The following is a 17,191-nucleotide window of genomic DNA, read 5'->3' as shown; positions in this document are numbered from 1 at the left end:
AGTGGGCCTGTATAGAAGGATACAGATACTCACTGTGCTGTTTGGTGACATGGTGTGCATCTGTTAGGGTTTGCGGATCACACCAAATATAAAATATGAGAAGGTGCGATTGCAACCCGGGGACCACTGTGTGGTGATGGAGAACTGCAGCTAAAGAACAATGATGGAGCGATGCTGCATGCAAGTACCGTAAAGGTCACTCCGTGTGGACAGAGTGCAAAGTACCTGCTTGGTTGCTTCACAGAATGGTACAAAAACAGAGGGCACTCGGATCTATATCCTGTTAGATGTCACAGGAGTACAGCAAATAATGACACTAGTTAGGGGTCCCTATAGCTACCCCCCAAGGAAATCTAGGCGGATGGTTGAGCTTACTCTGACACTTGGCTGTGCTAACAGCGCACATGACTTAGGATGCATGGAGTCAGATGCTGAGCCAAGCAGGAGTTGCCACCCTACATTGCCTGCTTAGGCACACAATCAACATGCTAGAAGCTGCACATGTGCACACAGGGTAGTAACGTATCCACTGACACACACAAGGCATAAAAGATCTTAGCCCGCCAATGTGCACCCCAAAGACCCTTTTATATGCTCCACTTAAGTCCAGTCTGACAGGACCTTGCTCGAGGACCAATCCGGAAATGCCACAACACCTGAACAGCTGACGACTGACCACCAATGAGAGGTCCTCACCTCACGAGCATGCTCAGTAGAGTGATTTCTGGACTTAGCCTCTGGAGCATCTGTTTGCTACTGTTTAGTTTATTGTGGTTATCATAGGTTTAGCTGGAAGGCCAGCAGTTACCAAGCAAACTGCATGGATCTGAGCAATATGCTGAGACCGACGTCTTTTCTCAGCAGACCCCACTGTGCTTGGAGCAGAATGAGGGACCGCAGAGGCAGACAAGGCTTGGAATCCACCCCATGCAGTGGGAGAATCCTGGCGCCTAACAGGATCACACTCAACATGGACCAGAAGAAGCCAAGGAAAGAGTTGTCTCAGGAGATTAGAAGGAAAATTAATGAGAAACATGTTCAAGGTAAAAGTTATACGACCATCTTCAAGCAGCTTGATGTTCCTGTAACTATAGTTGCGCATAATATTCAGAAATTTAAGCTCTAAGGAACTGTTGCCAAGCTCCCTGGATGTGGCTGCAGGATGCAGGAGGAAAATTGATGACAAATTAAACAGACGGATAATATGAATAGTAACAAAAGAGCCCAGAAAAACATCTAAATAGAATAAAGCTGAACATCAAGCTCAAGGAACATTAGTGTCAGATAGCACCATCCATCATTGTATGAGCCAAAGTGGACTTCATGTGAGGCGACCAAGGAGGACACCATTGTTGAAAAAAATTCTTAAAAAGCCAGACTGAAGTTTTCCAAACTACATGTTGACAAGCCACAAAGATTCTGGGAGAATGTCCTATGGACAAATGAGACAAAAAAAATTAACTTTTTAGCAAGGCACATCTGGTCTATGTTTATAGACATAAAAATGAACCATATCAAGAAAAGAACACTGTCCCTACTGTGAAACATGAAGGATGCTCTGTTATGTTCTGGGGCTGCTTTGCTGCACCTGGAACAGGATGTCTAGAATCTGTGCAGGATACAATGAAATCTCAAGACTAGTGTTGAGCTTTCCGATACCGCAAGTATCGGGTATCGGCCGATATTTGCCGTATCGGAATTCCGATACCAAGTACTGATACTTTTTTCTTATCGGATACCGGAATCGGAAGTCCAAAATGCAATGAGCCACTTTTGTGGCTCTGATTGGCTGCCGAAATGACGTCATCATGATGCGCTGTATGTGCGCATCATGATGCGCCGTCAGTTCGGGCCTTCGGGGGGGCTGTGCCGACTGTCCGGGGGTCTGTGCCGGCCTGCCGGTGGTCTGTGCAGGCTCCGGGGGTCTGTGCCGGCCTGCCGGTGGGCTGTGCCGGCCTGCCGGTGGTCTGTGCAGGCTCCGGGGGTCTGTGCCGGCCTGCCGGGGGGCTCTGCCAGCCTGCCGGTGGTCTGTGCAGGCTCCGGTGGTCTGTGCCGGCCTGCCGGGGGGCTGTGCTGGCCTGCCGGTGGTCTGTGCAGGCTCCGGGGGGCTGTGCCGGCCTGCCGGTGGGCTGTGCAGGCTCCGGGGGTCTGTGCAGGCATCGTCCGATGGGACTACAAGTCCCATCGGGCGATGCCTGCTACCATGACAGTGATTGACACATTAGCCAATGATGGGACAGTAGTAGTCCCATCATCAGGCTAATGTGTTGAATGTAGAAAAAAAAAATTACATGCTACATACATGCTACATACATTCTACATACATACAACATGCATACTACATATATACTACATGTAACATACATACTACATGCAACATGCATACTACATACCTGCTACATACTACATGCATGCTACATACATGCTACATACTACATACATGCTACATACATACTACATGCATAATACATATATACTACATGCATGCAACATACATACAGCATATATACTACATGCATGCAACATGCATACTACATATATACTATATATACTACATGTAACATACATACTACATATATACTACATGCTACATACATGCTACATACTACATACATGCTACATACTACATACATAATACATATATACTACATGCATGCAACATACATACAACATATATACTACATGCATACTACATATATACTATATATACTACATGTAACATACATACTACATATATACTACATGCTACATACATGCAACATACATACTACATACATGCTACATACATACTACATACATAATACATATATACTACATGCATGCAACATACATACAACATAGATTATGCTCCATATGCTGTTCCATAGAATATGCCCCCATACGCTGCTCCATAGATTATGCCCCCATAAGCTGCCCCATAGAATATGCCCCCATATGCTACTCCATAGACTATGCCCCCATATGCTGCCCCATAGACTATGCCCCCATATGCTGCCCCATAGGATATGCCCCCATATGCTGCCCCATAAGATATGCCCACCTATGCTGCCCCATAGACTATGCCCCATATGCTGCCCCATAGAATATGCCCCCATGTGCTGCCCCATAGGATATGCCCCCATATGCTGCCCCATAGAATATGCCCCCATATGCTGCCCCCATAAAACGCTCCATATATTATGCCCCCATATGCTGCAAAAAATAAATGCCATACTCACCTCTCCTGCGATGGACACTCCGGACAGGTGAATATCACTATACTTACCTCCCTTGGCACGGTCTCTGCAGCGGCAGCCCCGCTTCTCCACGGTCTCCCTTCCTGTCTTCAGCGGTCACGTGATACCACTCATTACACTCATGAATATGCACATATTCATGAGTTTAATGAGTGGTACCATGTGACCGCTGAAGGCAGGAAGGGAGACCGTGGAGAAGCAGGGGGGCTGCAGAGAGACAGCGCCAGGAGAGGTAAGTATGATCTCTGACACCCCCGCCCCCCCTCCCCCGCCGACCTCCAGGTATATGACTCGTGTATAAGCCGAGAGGGGGACTTTCAGCCCAAAAAATGGGCTGAAAATCTCAGCTTATACACGAATATATATGGTATATGTACGCTTCTTAGTTTATAGTACCATTTCCTGTCACATTTGTGTGTTTATGCTATATTTCACCAGTCTATATTGTCTGAGCTATTTATTTTACTGCTGTTTGATTACAATACTGCATGGATATTCATAAGGGCATTTCTAGGTTTATATGAGCCATAACTATAGGTGTTATAATATACTAGATGTATAAAACATTAGTTTATATGGACATTTATCTTAATTCTGAATGATTTATGCAAAATATTTTATGTTGGATTTAAGACAAAGGCTAAAAACTATCAGGGGCCAAGTGACAAACCGTATTCACATGTGTATTTATACACCTCTGGCAAAAATTTAAAGACCACCACATCAAAACCCTGTCATGGGCAGCCCATTCTCCAGATCTGAACCCCATTGAAAACCTCTGGAATGTAATCAAGAGGATGATGGATAGTCACAAGCCATCAAACAAAGAATAACTGCTTAAGTTTTTGCGCCAGAAGCAGTGTGAAAGACTGGTGAAAAGCATGCCAAGTTGCATGAAAGCTGTGATTAAAAATCATGGTTAATCCACAAAATATTGATTTCTGAACTCTTGCTTGGTTAAAACATTAGTATTGTTGATTCTAAATGATTATGAACTTGTTATCTTTGCATTATTTGAGCTCTGAAAGCACTGTTTTTTTTATTATAACCATTTCTCCTTTTCAGAAAAAAAACTAAATTTATTGCTTGGAAATTCGGAGACATTGTCAGTAATTTATAGAATAAAAGAGCAATTTACATTTCACTCAAAAATATACCTATAAACAAAAAAAAATCAGACAAACTGAACATTTGGAAGTGGTCTCTTATTTTTTGCCAGAGCTGTATATTAAGATGTGTAGTAATTACAATATCATGCTTTGCAAACGTTTACCCTGGTACATTTATGCTGTAGTATAGAAATTAATGTCAGGCAGTAGTCAAATGTTTTATAAATGTAATTTCCATTTTTAAATTTAAAATACAATAGAGTAATTAAGATCATGAACTAGTATACAAAATAATATTCACCAACATGTTTGATATCCTTAAAATTATAAAAACTACATAAATAAATCAAGAGGTGTATAAAAGTAAAAACTGCTTATGGTATTTATAAATTCTTACATATGAAATTGAAAAAATAATTAACAAATTCATGGGAATACATACAATTTCTACATAGTTACAAGCTTTTAATTAAAGGCATAGCAAAATTATTAAATTTATTTTGATCATAAAGGTGCAGAATGTAAGCCGGTAGAACGGGTTAATCTGCTTAATATTTTCATTATAACAGACTCATTTACTAATGATTTGAACATAAACCTGGAAAAAAATCTTAAATATTTTATGGATTTTGGCACTTCAGATGTTAGACCTATCCATTCTTTTTAGACTTTGTGACCAAATCAACAAATTATTTAGCAAAAGAATAACTTATATTTTAACAATGTGCATTACACGTTAAGTTCAGAAAAGTGTCTCAAAGTAAGCTAACCAATCGGCAGTGTAAAGTCAGACAAGTATCTAAAACGTACCAAGTATTTTGTACAGCATGAGCCATGTTCATAAATGTTGGATCATTTTCTAAGTCTGTCTAATTAGCAGACCGGATTAGTAGATCTGCCCCATTGTGTGTAGTTTGCTTACAATATTCATGTCCTATATTGGGATTTTCAAATGTTAATCAAGAATACCTATTGAAATGAAGAGTGATTATTCTTTTAGAATTTGAATGACTATTACAGTTCCATGTGAGCTATCACTGTGAACCTGTTTGGCTTGTTAATGATTTTTATTTGAAGCATAGCCAAAAAGTTACAAACAGTTCAGCAGTATACTTCCCAGTGAGTGATGTGGTAATGATGGCTGAATAGCTGATATCCCTCACCTGTGAACCTGTCAAAGTGTCTTTTCTTTCAAATATATTTTGTGGCACTGGGCCAGTATATCTCTTTTTACAAGAACATTGTCATCTTATGAGAACAGTTCAATAAATTTAATTTAAATGATAGTGGTAACCGAGAAATGAAATCAATGTTTAATATTAACTAAAAGTGACAATAGGGTTGAAACATTGCAGATGCAGTAATTGTTGTATAAACACAAAAAGATAATTAAGATATTTAAGCTGCACTTGTGAATAAACAATATCAAGATAGCTTCTTAAATTTTCTATTGAAAAAAAAATTACAAGATTTTATTTTGTTTTCTAGCTAAAGTTTTACTTAATAAAATTTAATGGGACTAATCTGTTGTGAATTCTCTTGATCTGACTTCTGAGTCAGGGCTCCCTCTGGTGGTTACTGCGGGTAATGGAGCTGGCCGGGTTGATAGAAGTCTGCCATCTGACGACGATGATTGGAAATCAGGGGTTACTGACTGGGAGGATATAAGTGAGTAGGCTTCCCTCAGTTGCTGCTAGTGATTATTTCTTCCTGTGCATTTTGAGGTCTGCTGTCTCCTGCCTGATCCTGCATTTTTTCAGCTAAGTTGTTCATTTGCTAATCTTTGCATCTGATCTTGTTTTGCCTCTTTCTGCTTTGCTGTGAGGGTTCAACGTGCTCTGTTGTGAACTCCCTTGCTCGGATTTCTGAGCCGAAGCTCCTTCTGCTCCCTCTGGTGGTTACTGAGAGTAGTGGAGCTGGCCAGGTGGATGGAGGTTCTTCACCTGACAATGATAATTGGGAATCTGGGATTGCTGGCTGGAAGCATATAATGGAGCTGGCTGATCTTTAAGGTTGCTGGTGATTTTTTCCTCTGTGTGCACTTGGAACTCTTTTGTCCCCTGCCTGATCTGCATGTTTAGCTAAGTGATTCCTTTGCTAATACTTTGCATCTAATCTGGTTGTGCCTTTTTTTGCTTTCTGTTTTGCTGTTAGGGTTCAACATGCTCCCTGCTGGGGGCAGCGCTGGGCCCTGCCTCATATGTTGCAGCTTGTTCAGTCCCCTGTTATGTTAGTATCTTTTTGCTTGCTGCCAGTTTATACCAGAGTGCTGATCTAGCGGGGGTGAGATCACGAGGTAAATGACTCAAAGAGAGTAGAAGACTGCTGGTCTTGAAGGTCTACTGCTACAGGTAACACACATGAGGGAGACCCAACCAGAAGTCTACACATTTGCAAAAATTATTGGCAGACACCAACAAAGTGGCATCATTTTCACCACAATAGAAATAGAACCATATGCATTTGTGTAATTTATATCATGGCCGCTGCATTCACACACATCCACCGCCCTGGCATTAACTCTCTACACTCCATCCATATCGGTCCCTCGCTCCTTTCCTCTCCTATGTATAGCACTCAGGCTCTTTTCACATTGTTAAATTGCACAGATCCAGTTAGTCCCACAATCCAACATAAGAGATGCTCTTACAAATCACTTAACCATCTGCTCACTCTTTCTATCCTCCTTCTCCTAGTCGCAGGAGACATTGCTCCCAACCCTGGTCCCCCATGTTATAGAACGTCAAACCCCCCAACTGCTACACTCAGAAACCCCTCTAATCTTATTAATATTCCCTGCATGCCATCTGTCTCTCTTTATTGTGCCCTTTGGAATTCTAGCTCAGTGTGTAACAAACTCTCCTTCACTTATGACTTATTCTTTTCTAATTCTCTTAACCTCCTGGCTCTCACTGAAACCTGGATCCAGCAGTCAGACACTACCGCTGCTGCTGCTCTTTCATACGGGGGACTACACTTCTCTCATACCCTAAGATCAGACAATAGAGCAGGTGGAGGTGTTGATCTGCTCCTATCACCAAAATGTACCTTTCAGGTTATCCCTCAACTACCCTCACTAGTCTTCCCTTCTTTTGAGGTCCATGCTGTCAGACTCTACACCCCCTTCTGCATGCGAGTGGTGGTGGTGTATTATCCTCCTGGACCCTCCCATCAGTTCCTGGATCATTTTGCCACTTGGCTTCCACATTTTCTCTCCAGTGACATCCCTACCCTCATCATGGGAGATTTCAACATCCCCATTGCTCTTCCCCTATCCCCATCTGCTGCTCACCTTTTATCTCTAACCTCCTTGTTTGGCCTTTCGCAGCTTACTAATTCTCCAACACATGAAGACGGAAACTTCCTCGACTTGGTCTTCTCTTGGCTTTGTGCAGTGGATGATTTTGCAAACTCCCCTCTCCCGCTCTCTGACCACAATCTTATTTCTTTCTCTATCAAGAACTTCCAGGCTGCTCAGATCACCCCCACTGTCCATACTTATAGAAACATACAGGCCATTAACACCCAGAAACTTATGAAGAACTTGCAGTCATCATTGGCCCCTATCTCTTCCCTCTCATGTCCTGATTCTGCATTGAAGCATTACAATGAAACACTTCAAACTGCCCTGGATGAATTTGCACCCCCTATATATAGAACACGACAACACAGACAGCGACAACCATGGCACACCCTGCAAACATGTTTCCTGCAGCGGTGCTCCAGGTGCGCCGAACATCTGTGGAGAAAATCCAGTCTACACGAAGATTTCATCCATTATAAGTTTATGCTTAGAACATACAACACTGCCCTTCACCTTTCCAAACAAACCTATTTCAGCACCCTCATCACCTGACTGTCCAATAACCCGAAATGTCTGTTTGACACTTTTCATTCTCTACTCAACCCAAGAGTACAGGCCCCAACCACGGAGCTCCGAGCTGACGATCTGGCCAATTACTTCAAAGAAATAATTGACCAGATTTGACAGGAAATTATCTCCCAATCACCTGATACCATGCACTGTCCTCCCTCCCCCACTGCATCTAGCTCACTCTCTGATTTTGAACCAGTCACAGAAGAAGAAGTAAGCAGGCTCCTTGCATCTTCTCGCCCAACCACTTGCACCAGTGACCCATTTCCGTCATATCTCCTCCAGTACCTTTCTCCTGCTATCACCCCTCACCTAACTAAAATATTTAACCCTTCTCTCTCTTCTGGTATTTTTCCCTCCTCATTTAAGCATGCCATCATACATCCACTACTTAAAAAACCATCCCTCGATCAAAACTGTGCCGCTAACTATAGACCTGTCTCTAATCTTCCTTCATCTCTAAACTCCTGGAACGCCTGGTCCACTCCCGTCTTATCCGCTATCTCTTTGACCTAGATTAAAATTTAAATAAATGTGTCACAAGGTATGGTAATCTAATGTGACAAAAACTGTCATCTAGTGAGATGACTTACACGTGAGGAATAGTTGATGACCCACGATTGGCGTGATTAAGTTGTGTGAGGTTCTATTTGAGTCCTAAATAGACCTAAAACAGGAGCATATTAGAAGACTCTGGAATATTGTGTATTGGTACAGATATGCAAATACATATATGTGTACGGTAACAGACCTGTGGTGAAAATATGCCAAAGTTCAGATTTCAAGTCTCATATGGCATACGTCGCTGACATCAGTTGGTCTGGATGGTTGGTGACAAAAATAAAAATAAAAGTTAGTATGTCAGGGTTATGTTTAATATGTTTAAGAGACATATCAAACAACGTACCAAACATCTATATAGAGTAGACAAATTAAGTAAAGTCCGTATTGCCTCTTGTCTTTTATCACTATATGGCGGTTAGCCAATAAAATAGTGTCACCTGAAAGAATGGTCCATAGTATATTATAAACATTAAGCGGTCAGTGTGCAGGACATAACTACAATGGGGTATGCATATACACACCATATAATGGCTCCTCAATGTGGACCGGACCCAGAGACATGTACACCAATGTTTTCTGTGTAGAGAAGCAAAGGTCACGCTATGCGTCTCATATGAATAAAAAAAGAGGTACAGTGGAACGCGGAGTACACCGCTAGTTCTTGAGCAGAGAGACAGCGTGTAGGCACCGTAATATGAAGGCTGGGGGTGGGACCGAGCTCCGGCTGTGAAACCGGAAGTACATCACCGGAAGTAATGTCACACTCTGGTGTCGACGTTACATACATTCCCCCGGGGCACAAAAGTTAGGTGGTACGTTCCACCAATGCTTGTGGAATATGTAATGAGATGTTGTAGAGAAAACAAAAAAGGTATGAGGAAGATATTATTTATTGAAAACATATAGGCACAGTAACCATATGGGACAAATATAAATGTCACTAGAGAGCAGTGGGTAAAGATAAGAAAAAGGAAAAATAAAGAAAGGATCCAGGATGGGGGATCCAAGAAGGAGGGTCAGGAGGTGATACATTGTGTGATGTCAATTCAATAGTGACGACTCTGTGAAAGACAAAACAATATGTCAATATATACATACAGTAAATGTACATGTGTACAGTATATACAAACACCTAGATGAGAATATCAGCATATCCCATAGGTTAAATGTCATCTAGGATGAACCTGGCAAAAAACAAAATCCTATTTGTATCCAATGAACGGATATCAGTAATATGATGCATTAATACAGTGAATCCACATATACATACAGTATATGAATCCCTATATACCGTCAGCCCATTGTTGGCAATTCTTAGATGAAGGACAGCAAGTCATATTCTCTATTGAGACCCCTAGGAGAGAGAGTCTCAAGCTCGTGTATCCAGTAGGCTTCCCTCTTTTTCAGGGTCTGGATCCGATTACCCCCACGTCGCGGTAGTGGGATCTGTTCAATGACTTGAAACTTTAATTGGGGTATCGTATGTCCTGCAGTAATGAAATGGTGGGGTAGAGGTAGAAGTGTATTTTTGTATCTTATGGTCAACTTATGTTTACTTATACGGTCTTTTATGGGTTGGGTAGTCTCATCGGTGTAAAGGAGACCACATGGGCACTTTATTAAGTAAACCACGTATGATGTATCGCAAGTGGCAAAGTCCTTAATTTTGTACCGTTTTCCAGAATGTGGATGGTGAAAGTGGTCTCCTTTGAGCACATTACTACATTGATTACAATGTAAACACGGGTATGTACTGGTCCTAGGTTGTGATAAAAATCTCTGTGTGGATGGTTTTATCCGAGATTATAATCAAGAAACAACGATCTCCAAAAATTGTGCACGGGTGATGAAGGAAATAATGGAAAAAATAGGGGGGAAAAAAAGAAAAGAAAAGAAATGTAGAACATACCTGACTGCTCTTGTGACGTAGGAGTAAGTGACCTCAACCTAGATTAAAATTTAAATTCATGTGTCACAAGTTATGGTTATCTAATGTGACAAGAAACTGTCATCTAGTGAGATGACTTACATGTGAGGGATAGTTGATTACCCAACTTAATCTTGGTTGAGGTCACTTACTCCTATGTCACAAGAGCAGTCGGGTATGTTCTATATTTCTTTTCTTTTCTTTTTTCCCCCCTATTTTTTCCATTATTTCCTTCATCACCCGTGCACAATTTTTGGAGATAGTTGTTTCTTGATTAGAATCTCAGATAAAATATTCATGGTTTATTGGTTTATTTTCTGTATTTTTACATTATTGCAGTGTATTGAGGAAGGTCAATGTGTTTTGACTGAAACGTCTAGTTAGTGTGACTGAGAATAAAAACTCTCTACCATTCAAGGTTGAGTGCCAAAAATTTATTTATACATTACTCTGGTGTGGGAACCTTTTTTGAGCACCACTTCAGCTGTGCCACGGTTATACATTTATAGCTACTCACCTTTACGTGTGCACGCTGTATACTATGTCTTCATTGATTTTCTCGTATAATCAAGAAGAAACTAATGCTATATTGTCTAAGTCGAATTTTTCTAGTGAATTCTTCAAGGCTCCATCGAGGGAGATCAGAGGAAGGGACTTGGAACGCGAATCACGACATCTGATTAATCTCGAGTTACATTGTGCTACATTAACCGAATATCTCCGGGTCAATCGTATACCAAGGGGTCTTAGGGTTCCACTACGACCAACCCTCTTCAGTGATTCTTCAGATATTTGCCAGAAATTTGAGCAGATTCTTAACAAATGCTCTTTTGACTTAATGACTCTGACTGTCGAACACCTTCAGGGTGCCATTACTTCTTCAAGAGATACGATAAAGAACATTGAAACACAATTATCCTCTTCTGGTACAGCAGACGAATTAACTGCTTTAAACACCAAAATTCAAACTGTTAATCATCAACATAAGAGTGATACAGAAAACAGAAAAAGGATTAAATTCCAAAGAGACCTTGAGGATTATGACAATAATAGAGTCTATCATTGGCGTAACAATACTTTTCCTCGCTCTGACTCCTCTAGGTTCGACTATCATTCATCTAACGATCCTTCCACCTTGGGCTCTGAAACAGACAGGAGAGACAATCGTCCCAGCTTGTCTCATTTTTTAGACCAAAGAAGACGACGCCCAAAAAGAAGAGGCCCCTGTCGGAGCCAACGAAGGAAGAGGTCCAGACTTCTACAGAGTGACACGCTCCCAGGTACTAACTCTTTAGTCATTAACATCTCCTAAAGGTCTCGCAGCATTGCAGAACATAGTCTACTACAGAAGAGACTGTCATTATGCCCATCCTTTAAACTTAGCACCTTTGGACTAGATATGGAGCCACAGCGCTTCTTTCGCCGCTTAAGATTGTTGACTCACTTTGCTAAGAGGGATCAGACTCAAGACCCCATTCCTTCTATGAACCAACCCTTGGTCTCAATTAAGGATTTGGGCCTTTGTAATAAAAGCTCCTATAGACCACCACAGGGCTCTCATGCCATAGAATCCTTTATCGAATTCGTGGGGAAAGCTTTCTCTAAAATTCATCAGGATACTGAAAGTGGCAAATTACACTTTCCCCCAACCCAACCAATGTAGATTTCCAGGCTCTACAGTCTCTACACGGGGATATAAACATTATTATTAAACCTGCTGATAAGGGAGGGCTATAGTAGTAATGGATAGAGCAGACTATATAAGAGAGGCCCACCGCCAATTGAGCGATAGTTCCGTTTACACTCCATTGAGACATGACCCAATGAGAGATATCAGAGATACTATATCCAATATCCTTACCACTTACCATGAACAGGGAGTCATTGACTCCAAAACCAAAGAATACCTGACAAAAACAGATCCGATAACACCGGACTTTTATATGCTCCCGAAAGTACACAAAAGTCTGGGGAACCCCCCTGGCCGTCCCATTGTCGCGTCCACTAAATCTATTCTATCGCCCATATCTATCTTCCTAGAGAAGATATTGACCCCACTGACACAGAAAGCACACTCCTTTATACTTGATACAGGTGATTTTCTCAACACAATTCAAACCATTGGGATAGTTCCAAAGGAGTCCTTTTTAGTCTCCTTTGACGTGAAAGATCTTTATACATCAATTCCACATAATCATGGAATACAGTATGTGAGACAATTATTGACACGATAAGGACAACATCCTAATTTGATTGACATGTGCATGAAACTACTGACAGTGGTTCTCAGCAAGAATTATTTTCTCTTTGAGGAGACATTTTACTTACAGGCTAAAGGGACCACGATGGGGTCCAATGTGGCACCTCCGTACGCTAACACTTACATGGCCACCTTTGAGGACGAGGTAGTGTACCCCGATCCTCTCTTTAAAGCACATTACATAACATGGAAACGATTCATAGATGATGTCTTTTGCATATGGACAGGTCCATCTGATACATTGAATGACTTTTTTACCACACTAAATAAGGCTTGGCCGAGTCTTAATTTCACCATTACGATGGACACACATAAAGTCAGTTTTCTAGACACTATGGTGATGAAAAATGCAGATGGGACACTTGACACAGACTTATATGTGAAGTCTACGGACTGCAACAGTCTGCTTCATTTTCAAAGTCTTCACCCACTGTCTACAAAAAAATCCATACCACGGTCTCAGTTTAAAAGACTGGTACGCATTGTGACAGACCCGATCAGGGTCAATGAAAGCAGGAATGAGATGTTCCAAGAATTTAGGGAAAAAAGTTATCCCACAGACATATTGAATCAAGCCCTCGAACTATCACCATCACCCAAACGACCTGTCACAGGTCGGATACCATTTGTTCATACGTTTCATCCTTATGTTCACATCCTTCATCACACGATCAGGAAACATTGGAACCTTTTAAGGGAAGCACATCCTGAGGTACCTGAGCTCCAGCAAAATTTTTTACCGTGTTACAAGCATCCTCGCAATATTCGCGATACATTAATACAAGCGGACATCGGCTCGGGATCACGACCATCCACACAGAGATTTTTATCACAACCTAGGACCGGTACATACCCATGTTTACATTGTAATCAATGTAGTAGTGTGCTCAAAGGAGACCACTTTCACCATCCACATTCTGGAAAACGGTACAAAATTAAAGACTTTGCCACTTGCGATACATCATACGTGGTTTACTTAATAAAGTGCCCATGTGGTCTCCTTTACATCGATGAGACTACCCAACCCATAAAAGACCGTATAAGTAAACATAAGTTGACCATAAGATGCAAGAATACACTTCTACCTCTACCCCACCATTTCATTACTGCAGGATATACGATACCCCAATTAAAGTTTCAAGTCATTGAACAGATCCCACTACTGCAACGTGGGGGTAATCGGATCCAGACTCTGAAAAAGAGGGAAGCCTACTGGATACATGAGCTTGAGACTCTCTCTCCTAGGGGTCTCAATAGAGAATATGACTTGCTGTCCTTCATCTAAGAATTGCCAACAATGGGCTGACGGTATATAGGGATTCATATAGGTATATGTGTATTCACTGTATTAATGCATCATATTACTGATATCCGTTCATCTAATATATAAAGCTCAAAGTGTGTATGTATGTATGTATGTATGTATGTATGTGTGTATGTGTGTATGTCCGGGATATTTAGAAAATTAGGAAGGGGAAAGGGAAATTTGTGCTCTCCAAAATAGTCCTGTAAGCCGGTCGTGCCTAGGGATCAAATGGCTGACCACCATGTGTTGCAAACATGAAAGGAGAAGGAAGATCCGGCACTGGAGACTTGATAAAATCCACGATGAGTTTTATTCACATAATTTCATGATAAAACCATAAAGGGGAAACAGACCCCCACGCCTGACGCGTTTCGAACCTTACACCAGGTTCTTCCTCAGAGACATGAAACAAAACAGTTCACAAAATGATTATAAACATTCCTAATCAGCAGAGGGACTCCACACATGTGTATAATCAAAGAGGCAGACAACTAAGCCCTCAAATCACTGGTGGAGTCACTCCCTTGCAAGAAGAAAGAAAAAAAGGAAAGGACCTAAACAACAATGGACAAGACATAGAATATATAAAAACATGTGCAATACACACGTATGAATGCATAAATACATAACAACTTTCAAATGACAAAAGAAAAAAAAAAACAAAAAAAAAACTCAGCACTCAATAGAAATACATAAGATCATTTCTATAATTTAAACCTTGCGGATATCGTGCATCAAGCGCAAGTATCCAGAAGGCTTCCCGACAGTGTAGTAAATGTTCCCAGTCACCCCCTCTGGGGGGTTTCAATACCCGTTCTATTCCCTTAACTTTAAGACTGCATAAATTACCCTTGTGTATTTCAAGGAAATGTTTGGACAAGCCAGAAACATTCCTACGACTGGACATAGACTCTGGATTAGAAGCGGTGATGTGCTCACTTAGTCTCCTCTTCAGGCTGCGTGTGGTACAGCCAATGTAATATAAACTGCACAATGTGCACTCTGCCATATACACTAAGTGTGTGGTGTTACAATTCATGTAGGTTTTGATTTTGTAGGTTTGTTGTGTACTAAAATTAACAAATTTATCTGTAATATCCATATAGCGGCACAAACCACACAATTTTTCACCACACTTATAATTGCCCAAGTAATTTAACCACGTAGGTTTAGTGCAATCAGACAAATACAATGAGGGGGACAAAAAATGACTCAAATTTTTAGCTCTCTTTGGAACACACCTATGTCCACCAGCCAATATCTGCGATAAGACTGGATCTTGATGCAGTAAGGGAAGATGTTTATTTATGATTTTAATAACACCCTTGTAATCTGAACTGAAAGCGGTAGAAAAAGTGGGAATATTTTTATTTTGATTAGTGTGTACCATGTCATTCTGTAATAAACTACTCCTAGTTTTGTTATCCACTTTTTTAATAGCCCTATTTAACATCCAGTTCTTATAACCCCTTTTTGATAGCCTGGTGCAAATTTTACGACGCTCGGATTCATAAAGAGCGTCATTAGAGCATGATCTTTTGGCACGGATTAATTCACCCAACGGTAAATTTCGTATCACATGTGGCGGGTGACAACTGTCCGCATGCAATATGGCATTACCACTGGTATCTTTTCTATATACGGAAGTATATATATTCCCCGTTTTGACATCTCCCATAATTTTAACATCCAGATATGTGGCACAAATGCCATGTATTTCGTGGGTGAATTTAATATTCAAAGAATTAGTCCCAATATACTCAAAAAACTTAAGCATGCCAGGAGAGGGAGATACATCACAACGATCAAACCACAATAGGATCACGTCATCAATGTATGTCCCCCACCACAATACGTTGTCTAAATAGGGATTATCCATAGTATATATATATTTGTTCTCCCAAAAGGACATATATAAATTGGCCAGAGTAGGAGAAAATTTTGACCCCATCGGGCAGCCACACACCTGAAGATAGTACTTAGTGTCAAATTTGAAAAAATTAGTGTTCAAAAGATGTTGTAACGCCATAATGATAAATTTTTTAAGATCAGAACTGAAATTACTTTCTTCAGTCAAAATGGTGGAAACAGCAGATAATGCCAAATCATGAGGTATACATGAATATAGAGCAACAACATCACATGTTATCCATGTGTGGTGAGGCCCCCATGCAACCTCCTGAAGTGCCTGCAGAAGCTGTTTGGTGTCTCTAATGTGACCTGGTGTTTTCAAAACCAAAGGTTGTAATTTTCTATCTATCCACTCAGAGAGTTTTTCATTAACCCCTCCAATACCGGCCACTATGGGCCTGAAAGGTGGAGGAAACACGCCTTTATGAATTTTGGGTAAGGCGTGAAATACAGGACACACTGGTTTATCCACATATAAAAAATCAGCCATACGCTTGTCCAATACTCCCAAAGCAAGACCCTCCTGCAAAATCACAGATAAAACCTGCTGAATACAGCTTGTAGGATCATTGTTGAGAGGATGATATGTATTAATATCAGATAACATGGATAAAATTTCATTGCGATATAGTAGTGAGTCAAGAATCACCACTGACCCCCCTTTGTCTGATTGGCGGACCACTATATGTTTGTTCTTACTTAGTAAATGAAGCGCATGCTGCTCAATTGCAGATAAATTCATACAAGACTGCACATCTGAATCCAACAGAGATTTAACATCACGTTCTATTGCCCTCTGGAAAGTGTCCATAATGGGCACTCTAGATATCAGGGGATAAAAAGTGGGGTTAGATATCTGTACATTTGTGTCACATTGTACTGCTGTATGTTGATTTGTATTCTCCAAACTAGACAACGTGTCAAACAAAATTTGATCTCTAACTGGAGCAGCAAGTGGCAACAAATCAACATTGTTTGAACTCAAGGATGATATATCAGAAACT

Source organism: Dendrobates tinctorius, unplaced genomic scaffold (genome assembly GCF_039654945.1).
Source record: "Dendrobates tinctorius isolate UK_male_01 unplaced genomic scaffold, ASM3965494v1 ptg000030l, whole genome shotgun sequence".
Lineage (NCBI taxonomy): Eukaryota > Metazoa > Chordata > Amphibia > Anura > Dendrobatidae > Dendrobates > Dendrobates tinctorius.
Note: the sequence above shows the minus strand (reverse complement) of the source record.